The 11337-nt window shown below is 32.6% G+C and overlaps 1 protein-coding gene across 4 annotated transcripts in view; it reads left to right on the forward strand.

Moving 5' to 3' along the window:
• LOC108693041 (protein arginine N-methyltransferase 7) overlaps nt 1-11337 on the forward strand; it is an 82771-nt gene that overhangs the window by 22436 nt on the left and 48998 nt on the right. For 2 of the 4 annotated variants that reach the window (XM_018201687.1, XM_018201689.1), the window contains exon 1: nt 7032-7168. The exons of the other annotated variants lie outside the window; for them this stretch is intronic. The gene's annotated coding sequence lies outside the window, so the exon portion shown is untranslated. Of the gene's footprint in view, nt 1-7031; nt 7169-11337 lie in introns of those variants that run through there. 4 annotated transcript variants of the gene reach the window in all.

Here is an 11337-nt window from a genome sequence, read left to right on the forward strand (position 1 = left end):
AGGGAGTAATTAGCAGTCCAGAGGTATATAGTCAAAAGTCTTGAATATAAGAACAGATTATGAATATCGGCCAATATCTCGGTTTGCTAAGAGCGACACTTATTTTTCTGCTCAGATTTGTTTATTTCGTGTAAAAACGTGTCATCTTAATTTTATCAAAATCGTTGAGTAGATCTGTCTCCTGCATAATTACAAAAAAAGTAACGATTCTTTATCATTACTTTTAAATAACGGTAATGCATTACTTTTTAGAATCGATAATGAGAATCGATAACGAGAATCGATAACCAGTTACTTTTTATTGCAAATAACGATAATGGTAAGGCGTTACTTTTAAAAATAATTTTTCCTAGTTTAAGGATATATCTCGACGAAGAAAGAAATAGCGGAACGGAAAAGTAGTAACGGAAAACAATAACGGAAAAGAAATGATGGGGGATTAATCAATCAGAATAATTTCGTTTTAATTCCATTCCGCTTTTTAGCGATATGTACACTTTATTTTCGCATATAATACCATAATGCACTAGTAACTGGATTGTGTTTTTTCTTTTTAATTCTTTTTAATTTTTGCAGCCCACTTTTTTTGTGAGATTAGCAGGATAAACGGTTTTCTTTTTGTAGTAGATCCGTGTCATGAAGAATCTATCCGCTAAAAAGCGGAATGGAATTAAAACGGAATGATTGATTAATCCCTCATTATTCTTTCCGATACTGTTTCGCTATTTCTTTCTCTGTCGAAATGCATTCTAATACCAATCTTGATTTTGACAGCTATTATAATCGCTTGTTACACGCATCCATAAATAGTGGATTGCATTCTGAAAAATTTTGCGTATTTACATACAAAGCCATCGAAAAAAAGTAACAATCTTAGTGTCCACTGTATATTAGTACTTCTATTGCTTGCACTGACTCCGGACTTAGTGCAGCTAGTACAGTGAACTTGAGTTTTGTTACACTGGAACTGATTCCATTCTGGAAACAGAAAACGCTTACACTTTTGAATTACGTACACACTTTTGAATTTATACGACGAAATATTATTAAAGACCTTCAACCTTGGGCAAATTTTCATTCTCACAAACCAGATTCCAAGAGCTCGGAGATAATTGAAAAATGCATTATTAACAATTAATACGAGAGCAAGTCAATAAGTTCGTAAAAAATCTGTCAGAGGACACTCGCAGTGTCATGTTACATTACTTTTTGACAAGTAGCATCTCTCAGCTGATTACAAATATCAAATTTTGAGCGGAATTCATCGCGTAGTTTTATTTCTGTAGACGCTTTAATCTGATTAAAGCGAACAACCTTTATATTTTTTACAAAATAGAAAAAATGAGTTCTACAGTGATCAAACATCTACATATGAAAGGTTTAACGCCGAAAAAAATCAGAGCCGAATTGGATAATGTTCATAGTACATCTGCACCAGCGTTTGTGACTGTATATAATTGGGAGAATGAATTTAAACGTGGTACATTCACATGTGATGTATGTACCTCGTTCGGGACGTCCAATTGAAGCTGCTACACCAGAAATCATCGATAAAGTCCACGATTTATTGTTTTGACTGATCGACGAATGAAAGTGCGCGAGTTTGTTAAGACCACAGGCACATCACATGACACAGTGATTTCAATTTTGCACGAACAATTGGGCATGAAAAAGCTATCGGCAAAATGGGTGCCGCATTTGCTCACTATCATAAGCGCGACCGTATGACGATTTCAAAATAATGTTTGGAGATGTTTTAATGTAATCCAGATGAATTTCTGCGTCGATTCATTACTGTGGACGAAACATGGATCCATTACTTTACACCCGAGACGAAGGAACAATTCAAAGGACTTCACCGGGTGAACCAGCTCCGAAGAAGGCGAAGACCGGTATAAAGTGAAGACCGATGTAAAATCGGTCGGAATGGCCACAGTTTTTTGGGATGCACGCGGATTCATATCAATTATCTTCCGTCGAAGCAAACGATCAATGGCGTTTACTACGCAGTCTTATTGGACCATTTCAACAATATTTTAAAGAAAAAAATGTTTTCATTGGGCGAAGAAGAAAGAGCTCTTCCATCAAGACAATGCACGGATTCACACGTGCCTGGCACCGATGGTCAAATTCAATGAATTCCGCTATGAATTGCTTCCCCATCTAGCATATTCGCTAGATTTAGTCTCCTGCGACTATTTCCTGTTTCCAAACCTGAAGAGTGGTTCGAAGGAAAGAGATTCATCACCAGAGAGCAGCTCATTGCCGAAACAGAGGCTTATTTTGAAGGGTTGGATAAATCATATTATTCAGACGACTTGAAAAAGTTGGAGAATCATCAAGTATATCGAGCTGAAAGAAGACTTTATTGAGAAAAATGAATCAATCAAAAAGAATGTGTTTTACTATGTTTTTCTAAAAACTTATTGATTTGTCCTCGTATACCATAATTTGCAATTATTAACATAAATATGTATAATCTAATATATTATTAAATTAATGATTTTTTTATTATATGAATGCTCTATAAATAAATGTGCATATTTGTAACGCTATAACATATATAAATCTTATAACATAATCTTAATGTCACAAAATTACAATATTTTTCTCTACAATTATTATTTCTATTGATAATCAAAGACAAGATATCCGGACAAGATAAAATTACAATGATATTAAAATCACAATTTTAAATAAAAATCAAGTATTATTTAATTTATATATATACATATTTATGAAACTAATAATCATAAAAATTAATACTAATATATTTTCTTACCTTCAATCACATCAATTTTTAATTTTAGTGAACAGCTTTAACAGACGCGAACTCCCGTAAGAATGTCGGTCTTTAATATATAGTGTCTTATGCCCGTATAATCAGATCTAGATTTATTTTTAGATGCTCAACCAATGAAATAATTCGTAGAGTATCTGATAAATTTAAGGAAGCCTTAAATATAAGGCCTGGCTATTAGAATACGGACATTAGAGTCGGTGACTCAGTTATTACAGAGAGCGTTCCGCTCCCTTCTCCTTCCTTTTCTTCATCCTTTTCCGCAACTTTGTCTCTCATACGCTATCGATCTTTTTAATGTATATTTTTTTTAGCGAATATTTCATTGTTTCAAAATATTAAGTTCAAATTTCATGCACTGTACTGTAGCGAGAAATATCAAAAACGCATGAGTGTATGACCATAAAGTATGAAAATGTGATTGTATGTTTGTGTCGCAGTATTTCACAGCTGTAACAGATTTCTTAACCTCAATAGTCGTCAACTTTAATGTTTAGGCTCTGTGCATGGAGAAAATACTAGGAATAGGAATAAATATTAAGGTTTCAAGATATCATGTATTCCGGCGTAACTAGTATCTGATAGGTTGAAATCTTAATATTTATTCTTGTTCCTAATATTTGTTCTGTTGTGTGAAGGCCCTTAATATCTCGATTCTCGAGATAGAGTGACGTTTATTTCTGCTAGATTCTTTCATTTCATGCAAAAACGCGTCGAATAAGCCTAATTTTACTGATTTTTTTAGATGCTGTAGCTAAACTGTACAATTACATAAAAATTATTATATTCTACATATAATGTATAATGTATTAATATGTAATGTATTAAGGGAATGCTGGAGTGATAAAATTGTCGACATTGCAGAGTAATAAAAATCTCTGAATTTACTGAACAGAATAAAAAATCTTTTTACAGAATTAAAATAGATGCAAAATTGAAAGGTGTTACAGTGGATTTTATAATAAAATCCATGAAAAAAGTTAAAAACTTACTTATTTTCTTTAATACAAAAGTTTTATAACTTATATAGAAAAATAGTAATATCATATTTCTTACATCAACGAAAAGGTTCGAAATCAAGGTTTTTGAAACCAGTGATCTATTTTCTGTTCCTGCATTAGACTGCATTAGTTCTTTTTCGCTCTTGACAAATATCAAGCATAAATCTTTTTCACCTTAGTTCCAAAACTGTATATTAGTTTAGCCACAGAAAAAAAAATTAAGGTTAAGAACTTAAAAAAAATATTTATATTGTGATTTGCAAATTACGGGTATATGTATGAAGACTCACAAGGAATCTATTTACAATTCTACATCGATATTGTATATTTTTTATTTTTATTTGATAAAGTATGTCCTAAAATGTTCCTGTTGTTTCATAATACGAGATCTATATTAGATGTCATAGCGATCATAGGATCTTGAACCGAAGAAAATTGACTAATCATACTTGATTGTTCTTCTCATATTAGACTGTGATTGGTTAATTTTCTATGATTTAAGATTCTATGACCGCTACGACTTTTTTGGCCAATATTATATGCGTCCATTTTTTGTAACAAATTTTTCAAGCCTTTTGATTGACTATAGGACAAAGAGGTTCGAGATCTTTTCTGTCTTGTCTATTCAATTAATAGGAAAATTCGTCGTATGACAAAAAACGCATGTAATATTGGCCTACGGCTGCGTTCGGAAACGTCGCTCGGATGCATCCGATGCCTTGGATTTATCAATATTTCGATATTAAAGAAATCCTAAAGATGATTAGTCATATTGTAAACTTACACACAGACGATTTATGTGACAATGACACATCACTACGTATTACTACATCAATATCTTATGCACTCATAAATTTTCGTATAACAATAAGGTTTTAATTAGGGAATCGATTCTGTATCTTGAAACGAGGTGAAAATTACAAAAGTGAGCGAATTTACTAGAATAGATAATTTCATTGGTCAACACTTGATAAATTTGCTCACTTTTGTAATTTTCATCTTGTTTGAAAATACAGAATCGACCTCTAGATGTTTAAGTCCAATTTTAAAAACTCCATTATTTCTTCGTGCAAACTTCTAGTCTGTGGACTATTATTTCGAATACAAATTGCACAGCTTTTATATGAAGCAAATTTTGTTATGATTTGCTCTCGAGCATATTAGACTAAGAAATAATAAAAATGTCAATTTCGAAATTTTTGGTCGTTCTCGGCGTAGACTCCACCTCACTATTAATACGTATCTGACGTATTAATACGTAGATATTTTATTTCTGGAAAAGGATTTTCGAATCATTAAAAAAGAAAAAAGTAATCATTTTACAAAAATTATATGATTTAGTAATACGGATGAATTTGGATTCCCTTAAATCTCTGATTGTGTCCAGTAGGTATTTGATCTTGCAAAAGATAGTATTGTAATATGTTAGAGGACAAATGTAATAGACGTTGAGTGAGATAGAATGAGTGAGATAGAATGACCTGATATTTTATGTGTTGTATGACAGGCTTTTCAAGTCGTACGACATATGAAATATTGAGCTGATAATGTAAGAAATGAATTAAAGATATGTCTATTATTGACTTTTTTATTTAGAAAAAGTCTGTACTATTGACATCGATCAAGTTCAGCCGTTACTCCAGCATCGTCTTAAATATGTAACAATCGAAAAGAGATGATTTTTTTTACATAAGAATAATTAAACATTGGTAACATAGGCCGATAAAATTTAGGGGGGGGGGGGTCTTGTGCTTTGAACTTTGAAAAATGTTTCCGTAGGATTTTCATGCGCTGAAAGCGACTACATTGTCTGTTTTTTTCCATTATCTTCCATTTTTTAAATAATCGCAAAAACAGTTTTTTTTTCGGCTAAACAAAGAATTATATCGAGATCTGTTTTGTGGCATTTAACTTAGAAGTGTCCCAACAATATTAAAAATATTTTTTCGATTCTTATAAAAATGTTTTATGCAAACAAAAACTGAAAAAATCATTAAAAATAAAAAAAAATTGACAAATTTTGAAATATAAAACCAAATAATTCGAAAGGAAAAAAAATCGTAAAAAATAGCGATGAATAATAAATGTGACAGAACGGTGATTTAGCGGGATGATTTAGCGTTACCCTTATTAAAATACCTCCACGTAATACAGAATGGATAATGCTAAAATCATCATTATGTGTACATTTATTTGTTATTCATGGCCATTGGATCTGCTATTTTCAATTCAACAAATTGTAATTACAGTATAAATAATCAAAGATTTACAAAATCACCAAATATCGATTTTCATGTACCGATTTTTCAAAATTCTTGTCCTTCATATTGGATTCGCCATTTTGAATTGCACATTTTTGACTTCAGATTTGAAATCAGTAACTAAAAAAGCTTACACAACATACTCCTGAATTTGGTGGCTGTATGTCAGACTCGAAAAGATATCGCGCACCGTAGGTGACACACGAGCTGCTTTAGCGCTTTAAATTCAATAATTTCTGAACAAATGGTCGGAAATTAGTTTTTTAAAAAAGGATTTAAACTAAAAACACACAGCTGTAAGTATAAATTGTCAGATATTTTTTACAATTTTTTCTTTCAAATTATTTGGTTTTATATCTCAAAAGTGTCAATTTTTTCCGGTTTTTTACGATTTTTCCAAAGTTTTTTGTTTGCATAAAACATTTTTATAAGTAAAAATATTTTCGGAAAAATATTTTTAGTGTTGTTGGAACATTTCTAAGTTAAATGCCGCAAAACAGACCTCGGTATCATTTTTTGTTTATCCAGAAAAAATTAATAAAAAAGTTACTTCCGGAAAAACTGTTTTTGCGGTTATTTAAAAAATGGAGGATAATGGAAAAAAACGGACAACATAATCGTTTTCAGCGCATCAAAATCCTACGGAAACATCTTTCAAAATTCAAAGGATAAGACCCATCCCCCTCCCCCTAAATTTTGTCGGCCTGTATAATAAGACTCTTGACACCATAGTCATATTGAATCGTAACGTCAAATACTAGAAATAACATGTAATAAAAGTTAATGTCATATATTTATTTCTTGCTTCTTACGTCATGATTAGATATAGATGATTATTCAGGAACTTCAATTATCAATAAATTGAATATAATTTTTGCGTATCGATAGATTATCGATCTATTAGTTTAGTATTCTGTTTGGTTTAATTCTCATGATATTATTTGTTTGCAGGAAAAATTTAATATTTTTAAAATTTTTGGAATGTTAAAACAGAAGAATAATAAAGTTATATTAATAGCTCATAAACTGATAAAAGTCCAAGACATACGTGGCAGTTTAAATACATTATCATTATTGTCTTCTGCAGTTCGCCCCATGCATTACCAGTAAGATTTTATATGAGAGCCTACACTTTCTTCTCATCGAAAGCAGTGAATTTCTTAGGGAGAATTCGTACTTTGATAGAAGCCAATTGCGCTGATAGAAAAATAAAAAAGCAGAGTGTACTTACTGCCAACGCGAATTCCTATTGACTGCATTCAACAGAGAAAACTAATCAGTTAGCGTTTAGTGATTCTTTAATGTGATTGGTTCCTGCACTTAGATCCAGCGAAGAATGAAAGGCAAGAACCAATCATAAGCGTTAATTGATTGGTTTTCTTTACTAAACGCAGCCATTGGCTTCTGCTTTTCTATCATGGTGTGAATTCTTCCTTAAGTTTTGTGTCCACGATAAAAATCGGTCCGAGCTCTCGAATGAAGAAAGAATTGACCAATCGCAATGATCATTTGATCAAATTGTTCAAATGTGATTTGTTAATTTGTTTAATTTTTTTCTTTGAAATCGATCCGATATTTCGTATTAATTTCTATCGTGGACATCGGGCTTTAGAAGGAGCAGAACAATAGTTTGTGAGCAGAGATTTAGTATTTGTGTGATACATACAGCTAGTGTGATCAGATCTAAACTAGAACATTCTTGATCGATTGAAAAGTATAAAAATAAGACTGAAAATAGGACAAAAAAAAGGACATTTTAGTTTAAATTATAGTATAAAATAAGTTATATATTTAAATTCAAAAGTAAACAAAAAAGAGTGTAGAATTTAAAAATTCTAAGAACATAAAAATATGTATTTGTATTAGCAAAAAAAAATGGCTATAATATAGTATTTTTCAAATTTATTTATCATGAATACATAGTAATGATCTGGTGATTAGTTTACTATATATGCATCTATGTTAAATGATTTGACATAATGTATGTTTCAAAACTGAGTGATAATAAATTTACCTCATAATTTTATGTATATTAATGCGACGTTTAAAAATTTTGGTTTGTAGTTTAGTTTTTCTTTTTGACTCATCAATTTATTAATTTATATTTGTAACTATTCTGTTGTTAATCAATTTCTGTATTTAATTATATTTGCAACTTTTACAATGAGTGAGATTATAAATTACTACACAAAGCATAATGTTAATTCGACGCGTTTAAATTTTGATTGTGTATTCTAGATTTTTGTTTTGATGCTTCAATTCTTATATTTATTATATCTATGATATGACATTATATTTGTTAAATATGTTATATATGTCATATAGGTTAAAATTAGCAACTTAATATGAATATACTTTTTATATTTATATTTATTATGACTTTTATTGTTTTCCGTTGATCTGATCTTTGTCAATTTTAACATCTCATTAGACATATTCGTTACTCCAGATGGATTGGACGGAATCAAACAAATTACATAAAATATATTATAAAATGTGTTTAGTTGTAAATATTAATATATTATCCAAAGTTTTATGATGAGATTTGGCGATCCTATGAGTTACTTTATTGATTGAATTTTAATATCTTATGTATATGAATTTAAACAGATAACACTACAGTTTTGGCAACCTACGAGTGACTACATCAAATGTTCGCGAAATCTAGTATAGTTTAAGAAGATTGCTGATAAAGACTGCAAACAGAATTGAATGTTCAAGATTTCAAGATTTTAAATAAAGATGATATCAACATATCGGATTAAAATTAAAATTATTTTTAAAAAATTTATTGCGCACTTCCGTTCGCGCTGACTCTCATTAACCCAGATTTAGATTGTTTTTGTTATTTTACTATGTATTTTATGGGCTTAATGATTCCGGTCCTTTCCTCCCTCCTCCCTCTCTCTCTCTCGGCCTTGCTAAATCTTCCGCTATTTCCCTCAGTACCTCTTGATCACCTTCTTTATCTGTGCTCACCTGTTGTCCTCTACTAACACAGTTTCTCACATTTCCACCGATCATACCAGTTATTTTGCCCCTTCTAACTCTCCTACTTTCACACTTTCCAATCTCTCTATCTCATTTTCAACTGCCACTATAACGCCCTCCCTCTTTTCTTCTCTCTGCTCTCCTCTGATTTCTGATTCCAATTCGTTCTATCTTTTTCATATAACACCAGAAACTTTCGACAAAGCTCTTTCCAAATCCATATCTAACTCCACTAAATCTGACGATATCAACTGTCAACATCTAATTACGCTTAATTTGCCTATTATCTTTCCTATTATCCTTGATTTATTTAATCTTTGTATTCCTTCACTTTCCCATCTGAAAGCTTTTTAACATAACCTCATTCCTTAATCTAAAAAAATCTTCAATCTCCATTTGATTTTCAACCCATCTCCATTCTCTGTTTCCTCTCCAAAGTTCTTAAGTGTATCGTGTACCAATTCTCCTCTTTCCTTGATAACTCGCAATTCATCGATCCATTTCAAGCTTTCGGAGGAGCTATAGTACGCAGTCTGCGCTAGTCAAGTTGGCCGACGATGTCAAGTGCGCTATCGACAAAAGAATGGTCACTCTGCTTTTCCTTTTTAAGCCTTTCTCCAAGGCCTTTGACATTGTCTCCCATGATCTGCTTTTTCATAAAATGTCATCCAATCTCTCGATCTGCTCTATCCTGGTTCGAGTCCTACTTATCTGGAGAGTTCAAGCCCCGACGGCACTTTCTCGTTGTGGACCGTTTAAACAGGTATTCCTCAGGGCTCTATCCTCGGGCCTCTGCTGTTCTGTCTCTTCATCTATGACCTACAGCACTTTATCAAAATACTGCAAGCATATTCTTTATGCTGATGATCTTCAGATTTATATCCACCGTTATCCTTAGGAGCAGCTTGAACAGGCGGTAAATAAGGTCAGAGATGACATTGCTGCTATCGAGCTTTGGGCTGGTAATAACTCTTTAAGGCTTAATTCGCACAAAATAAAAGTTACGCTCATAGGCACTGCCAGACACCTCAATAATATTGATACTTCTCACGAAATAGAACTTAAGATAGATGGCTTACCTATTAAATTCACCAATCAAGTTACCAACCTGGGTGTTCACTTCACGAATACTTTAGGTTGGTCTGAGCAGGTCAAAATCATTTCCAATCGTGTTAATGAGGTCTTATGGCGGCTCAAATATTATAAGAATAGCTTGATTACTCCTCTGCGTGTACAGCTAATCACTTCCCTCCATATTTCCATTTTTTGATTACTGCTGTGCAGTTTTCACTGATCTAACTGGTCAGTCAGAGACCCAAAACTCAAGCGACTCATGAACGCCTGCGTTTTATTTACAATTTGCGTATTTATCATCACGTCTCTAATTATTACAGCATGCTTAGATGGCTCTCCGCAGATGCCAGAAGAATTTATTTCACTTGCTGTTTTCTGTTCTCATCCGCTCTGGAAGTCTCTCATATATTGCTTCTAACTTCCGTCCTTACATAAGCCTTCATGATCATACCCGCCTCTCCTTTTGATCTTGTCATTTCCTCTTGTAGAACAACTACATATCAACGCTCTTTTCTCAACGTTGGGGCTACAATGTGGAATTCATTTCCGAACTCATTAGAGAATCTGATTTCTCATATACATTTAAACATAAGCTCTTCCGGTATCTGTGGTTGCAGCAGACGAATGGCCAGTCCTCGTAATTTTCTTATCTCCTCGTAAGTTCTTATTACTTTACTACATTAGCTTTTCTTTTTCTCTTTATTAGTCAATAATATTTTAAAATTATAATCTTTGTACCTAGTAGTATACTCACTTTTTTTTTATGATCTCGTGTAATATAATCTTATCATTATCTGCACTGCTTTAACTATCATGCATTAATAAATTTTATTATATAATATCTGCTCTCTAAAATCTCTTCCTTTTGTATTCTTAGAAGGCTCGTTCTAGAACATCAAAAATGTCTCTTCCTCCTTTCCTCCCTTTCTCTCTCTCTCCCTTCCTTCTTCCATTCCCTTTTCTCTCTCCCTCCCCTCTTTTCCCTCCCTTCCTCTTCTTTCCGTCTCCTCTCTTCCTCTTCTTTCACACGTGCGCGCGTACACGCATGCACACACACGCACACGCACGTACACGCATGCACACACACGCACACGCACGTACGCGCGTACACATACCACACACACACACACACACACACACACACACACACACACACACACACACACACACACACACACACACACACACACACACACACACACACACACAC

This window comes from Atta colombica, unplaced genomic scaffold (genome assembly GCF_001594045.1).
Source record: "Atta colombica isolate Treedump-2 unplaced genomic scaffold, Acol1.0 scaffold86, whole genome shotgun sequence".
NCBI classification, from domain to species: Eukaryota; Metazoa; Arthropoda; class Insecta; order Hymenoptera; family Formicidae; genus Atta; species Atta colombica.